General features: G+C 41.1%; 1 non-coding gene across 1 annotated transcript; it reads right to left on the reverse strand.

Annotated features, from left to right (window-relative positions):
• Window positions 1-3239: 3239 nt before the first annotated feature.
• On the reverse strand, window positions 3240-3347 carry LOC133303787 (small nucleolar RNA R71). The gene has a single exon (XR_009750511.1). It is a non-coding gene; the product is annotated as a small nucleolar RNA R71 (small nucleolar RNA).
• Window positions 3348-6542: the final 3195 nt, after the last annotated feature.

Genomic DNA, 6542 nt, shown 5'->3' on the forward strand with positions numbered 1-6542 from the left:
CACCCCCAGCCAACGCCCAACTAAAGGGACGGTTCTCACCCCTGCCATAGTTGGTCTTCACCCCCAGCCAACGCCCAACTAACGGGACGGTTCTCACCCCTGCCATAGTTAGACTGGGATGGTCCTCACCCCCAGCCAACGCCGAACTAAAGGGACGATTCTCACCCCCGCCATAGTGGGATTGGGATGATACTCACCCCCGGTCAACGCTCACCTAACTTAAGGAAATTCATTAATAGCAAAGTTCTTAAGACGTTGAAGCTAGAAAAGGAAATTCATTGATACTTTAAAAAGTACAAGACCGCGGTCGACATGCCAACCACAGCAAAAAAGGAAAAAAGAAAATCTAAGTCCTAAGAGTTAGCCTAATCGGTCACATCCTTCTCAATTTCCGGAGCGACCACCGCTTGAACTTGAACATTCATCACCTGCTCAGAAGAAGCCGCGCCGACAACATTACCCCCACCCGTCACAACAGGCTAAGCCGACCTGACGCGCCCATCATCATCCTGCACTTGATCACTATCAGTATCAGTCATTGGAAGCATGCCTCGTGCACCTTCGTCGTCATCAGTCTCTGGCGCCGTCTCAATCACTCTACCGACATCGTCCTCGAGGCGCTCGATAATCTGGCCACCCTCTACATCATAAGCAGGATCCAAAACAGTCAAGTCAGCATCAGGATACCTGACGGCAACCTGCTGAAGGGCGTTGTTGAAAGAGTGATACATCAGGTTGGCCAGAGCCTCCTCCAGCTTAGCCACTTGCCCTGCAACTTCCTTGTAGTCCTCATCTCTGGCGTGGGGGCTCCCCTACGCAGCAAATAAATTGGAAGACAGTTGTTCCTTCTCTGCCAGGAGAACCTCATTCTTCTTCCTAAAATCTTCCAACGACTTACTCAAGTCATCTTTCTCGTTGGTCAGCTGCTTAACCTCATCATCCGCTTTTTCAACTGACCAAACAAAGACTTGGTTGAAGCTTTCGCATCACTAACTTCTTTACTAAGGCGCCCAACCTCAGCAGTCAGACCATCCATCTATCGCCCTAAATCAACAAGGAGATCATCCTGTAGGGAACTGATGAACCCTTAGTTCATCATGGTTTTTAGCAGGAATTAGGATCAAATTCTGTGATTAAATGATGAAAAACAAGGTTAATGTCCTAAGATGTCCTCAATTACAAGTTCAAGAGCTTTATTGAAAATTTGTATGATTCTTGTAGGAAAAGCAAGCTTGAAAGGAAACTGGAGAAGGAAGAAGATTCTGGAGCTCAAGAGGAGAAAAATTGCCTAAGTGTTGAGCGCTAAAACGTCCACACTGAGCGTTTTAGCGCCCTGCTACAGGAAGAGGCCAAAACTTGCTGGTGATGAGCGCTAAAACGCCCACACAGAGCGTATTAGCACGCTGCTGCACTTAGAAGATGGAAAATTGCTGGTCTTGGGCGCTAAAACGGCCTGCAATAAGCGTTTTAGCGCCATGAAGTGGAGAAAGGACTCTGGTCTCCACCGCTAAAACGTCCAAATCAAGAGTTTTAGTGTTGGAGTCAGTTAAAGTCAGTTGAGCATCCACCAAGTTTGGACGCTAAAACGGTCATTCCTTAACGTTTTAGCGTTTTTGTCAGTTAAAAGCAGTTGAGCATACGTAAAGCATGGACGCTAAAACGGTCACTTATGGACGTTTTAGCACCCACATCAGTTTTCTATTTTTAATTGTAACATTATAAAAGGCAAAGCCTTCACACTTAGAAAAGGATCTGGAATTTTCTCTCTCTCTCTCTCTTAAACTTTAGTCTGACTTCTCTCTAAATTCTCTTAGTGTTTTAGTTTTTGTATTAGGATTTCTTTGTAATAGTTTGGAGATTGAAGACTGTCAACATGGAAATGAAGTTTGATTCTTCTTCTCTTGTCTATTCCTTAGTCATGTCTGAATAGAGTCTTTGTAGTCTGAATGCAATAGAACTCCATGATAATATTATGTTGATATGATTAATATGATGAAGTAATTTTCATGTGTTGATTTGAGATTTTCTGATTTAATTATTTCTATCAAGGAAGTAGTGTAGAACAGGGATGTTTATATGACTTCTGTATCTGATAATCTCAACATCAAAATTCTAGTACTCAAGGGATTGATGCTAGAGTTCTGATGGAATCTTAAGACTTTAGTATTTCATGCATGTATTAAGAAAGAGATCACCAAGGGATTGGGGTTTCTGATTAATGTATCTATCATGGTAGTAAGGGATTACATCTTGATGATAAGTAAAAGGTTGATTAACATCACATGGAAAAGAATTCATCATATGATCAGTTTTTACATGGGTTATTATGGAGGAAAGTTGTTTTCTGACTACTTGTTGTTTTATTAATTCTTAATCCATATTTATTTTGTGTCAAATTACTTACAATCAATTTTCTGGTGACAAATTATTCATGACTTTTACAAATTCTTATCTCATTCAAATTAGTTTTTTATGGTTTATTGGTTCTTGAACACAATTCCTCGTGGGAACGATCTTTACTCATCATTTTATTACTTGTACGACTAGTGCACTTGCTAAACGTCCAACAAGTTTTTGGCGTCGTTGCCGGGGAATTTGTTTTTCAACACTAACTGATACCATAGAATTTTGAGATTGAATCCTTTTATTTTCAGTATTTTAGTTTATGTTAAGTTTCTGGTCAATTTTGATTCTGGTATATGCGAGGTACACTTGATCCGAATTTGTTGTTGTATGATCCAGAATTAGAAAGGACATTGAGGAAGCACAAAAGGGCAGCCAGGCAAAGGAGACAGTTGCAAGAAATTGGTGAATCCAGTACGGTTAATCAGGAAGAGATAATGGCAGAGAATCACAGACCACCAACACCACCACAGAGGACACTGGGAGAGTACATGACTCCTGTAGTGATTCCTCCAATTGGGAGTGTTGTGCGCCCAACAGTGGAGCCCAACAACTTTGAATTGAAGCCTGCTTTGATACATTTGGTGCAGAAGGATCAGTTTGCTGGAACCAGTGCAGAGGACCCTTACTTGCACATAGAGAACTTTCTGTTGTTGAGTGATACTGTGAAGATAAATGGTGTCACAAGAGATGCAATTCTGTTGAGACTATTCACTCATTCACTGACGGATGATGCAAGGAGATAGCTGCAATCATTGCCACAAGGAAGTATAACAACTTCGGATGATCTGCAAACCAAGTTCTTGCAGAGGTTTTTCTCAGCATCCAAGAGGGCCAAGTTGAAGGATGAGATTACAAGCTTTAAGCAGAAAGAGTCAGAATCCATTTATGAGGCTTGGGGAGAGATTCAAGACTTTGTTGAAAAAATGTCCACAGCATGGAATTGAGGCATGGCAACAAGCAGCAATCTTCCTGCAAGGAATGACCACTAACACTAGAACCTTGGTGCATGCCACTGCTGGTGGATCATTGACTACCAAGACTCCTCAAGAAGCCTTGGATATCTTTGAGTCATTGGCATCTCAGGAATTTGATAATGCCCCAGTGGCTGACAGAAGGACAGGAATCATCAGGTTGGATGAGTATGATGCTCTGTTGGCAAGGAATGATCAGCTGATGCAGACACAGAGACAACAATAGCAGCAGTTGGATACCCTTATTAAGCAACTCTCTTCACAAAAGGTAGCTTCTGTGGAAACCAAGAGTGTATGTGCTATCTGTGGCAAAGGCCATGTGACAGAGGAGTGTGATTATGGGGGATCACCAGAACAAGCAGAGGTGAATGGAGTGTGGTATGATCAGAATAATCAAAGGAACTACAACAATCAGGGAAGGAATGTTTATGTGCCACCATGGAAGAACAAGAATCAACACCCAGGATTCAACTATAGTTCCAACCATCAATTGAACCCACCATTACATCCTCCACCACCACATATGAAGGAGCAGTCAAGTGATCCTGCTGCATGGGAGAAATCGTTTGCTCAGTTATCTAAGACAACTCAGGATTATATCCAGGGGTCTAATTCATTCAGGGAAGAGACAGCTGCATTAATGCAGGAGACCAGAACTTCTTTCAGAAATCAGGAAGCATCAATTAGAAATTTGGAGACCCAGATTGGTCAATTATCAAGACAGATATCAGAGAGACCACAAGGGAAATTTCCAGGTGATACATTAGTGAATCCTAAGGAGCACTGTAAAGAAATTATGACAAGAAGTGGGTTGGTACTTCAACCAGTGAAAAAGAATGTGGAAAATAAAAAGAATGAAGAAGAGGTTGTGGTTGAAGATGTAGTCTCTGATGATGAAGTAGAGAAGATGAGAAATGAGAAAAGTGAGAAGGAAGTAGTTGTTAGAGATGTTATAGTTGGAATTGAGAAAGAAGAGGAAGGGAAAGACAATAAGAATGAAGGAGAGGTAGAAGTTGGTAAAAATGCTTCCCCACAAAAGATGATGAAGTGGGAAAAGAAGAAGATGGCTGACAAGAAAGAACAGCCAGTTATTTTATCTCCCTATGCTAGAGTTCCCTACCCTCAAAGGTTGAAGCAAGAGATTCAGAATCAGCACTAGGCAAGATTTCTGGATATCTTCAAAAATTTACAAATTAACATACCATTTTCTGAAGCACTGGAAAATATGCCTCACTATGCAAAGTTCATAAAGGATCTTCTTACTAAGAAGAGGAAATTAACTGATGGTGAGACAGTGGCCCTAACAGTAGAGTGTAGTGCCCTAATCCAGAAGAAGCTTCCAACAAAAATGAAAGATCCTGGAAGCTTCAGTATCTCAATTGCTATAGGAGATGTGGAGGTGGGAAAGGCATTGTACGATTTGGGAGCCAGTATAAACTTGATGTCGTTGACAGTATGTAGAGCTTTGGGAATCAACACTTTGAAGGAGACCAATCTTATTCTGCATCTTGCAGATAGATCTATCAAGAGGCCTGAAGGTGTGGTTGAATATGTCTTGGTCAAGTAGACAAGTTTATTTTTCCAGTGGATTTTGTGATTCTTGACATGGATGAAGAGGATACAGAAAGTCCTCTATTGTTAGGAAGACCCTTTTTAGCAACTGCAAGATCTTTGATAGATGTTGAACAAGGAAAGTTGTTGCTAAGGGTGGATGAGGAAACAGTCACAATTGATGTATTTGAAACTATCAAGCACCCTGTTGATGTGGGGGATTGTTTTAGATTGGATGTGATACAAGAGGTAGTGGAAGAAGTGAATAAAGAAGAAGAATTCCCAGTTGAGGAAGAAAGATCAGAAGAAGAGACAGGTACAGAAGATTACCAAGAAGAGCCAGAAGTGGAAGAGCTTGAGAAGAAGATTGATGACATTCCAAAAGGAGCACCTAAGGTAGAACTTAAAGAATTACCTTCACATTTGAAGTATGTGTTCCTTGGGGATGATCAAACATATCCAGCAATCATTAATGCAATGTTGTCTGATGAGGAAGAAGGAAAGTTGATTGAAGTACTTAAGAAGAATAAGTTGGCAATTGGTTGGCAATTTTCTGATCTCAAGGGTATCAATCCTTCCTTCTGCACCCATAAAATATTGATGGAAGAATAGGTCAAACCAGTAAGGCAACCACAGAGGAGACTCAACCCCACTATGAAGGAGGTAGTGAGGAAGGAGGTTGTGAAGTTGCTTGATGCTGGGATGATTTACCCTATTTCAGACAGTGCTTGGGTGAGTCCTGTGCAGACAGTGCCCAAGAAAGGGGGGATGACTGTGGTGAAAAATGAGAATAATGAGTCGATTCCCACAAGGACAATCACTGGTTGGAGAATGTGTATTGACTATTGGAGGTTGAACAAGGCAACCAGGAAAGATCATTTCCATTTCCTTTCTTGGATCAGATGCTAGAGAGGTTGGCAGGACATGCTTTCTATTGTTTCTTGGATGGTTATTCAGGGTACAATCAGATAGCTGTGGCACCAGAGGACCAGGAGAAGACCGCATTTACATGTCCATATGGAATTTTCGCATATCGGAGGATGCCTTTTGGTCTATGCAATACTCCTGCCACTTTTCAAAGGTGCATGCTTTCCATTTTATCTGATATGGTAGAGGAATGTATAGAAATATTTGTGGATGATTTTTCTGTATTTGAGTCTGATTTTGATGTATGTCTAAAAAACTTAGATTCTGTCTTAAAAAGATGTCGAGACTGTAATTTGGTTTGAACTGGGAGAAGTGTCACTTTATGGTGACAGAAGGTATAGTTCTTGGACACAAGGTGTCTAGAACAGGAATAGAAGTGGATAGGGCAAAAATTTTTGTGATAGAGAAACTTCCTCCACCTGTTAATGTTAAGGGTGTGAGGAGTTTTCTTGGTCATGTAGGATTTTATAGGCGGTTCATAAAAGATTTTTCAAAAATTGCCAAGCCCTTATGCAAGTTATTGGTCAAGGACCAAGAGTTCCTGTTTGATGATGAATGTCTGCATGCATTCCATGTTTTAAAAGAAAAGTTGACCACTGCATCTATCATGATGGCACCTGATTTTTCATTACCATTTGAATTAATGTGTGATGCTAGTGATTACGCTGTAGGAGTGGTATTGGGCCA

Source organism: Gastrolobium bilobum, unplaced genomic scaffold (assembly GCF_033153095.1).
Source record: "Gastrolobium bilobum isolate Gb01-03AN ecotype WA unplaced genomic scaffold, APGP_CSIRO_Gbil_v1 utg422934, whole genome shotgun sequence".
Classification (NCBI taxonomy): Eukaryota; Viridiplantae; Streptophyta; class Magnoliopsida; order Fabales; family Fabaceae; genus Gastrolobium; species Gastrolobium bilobum.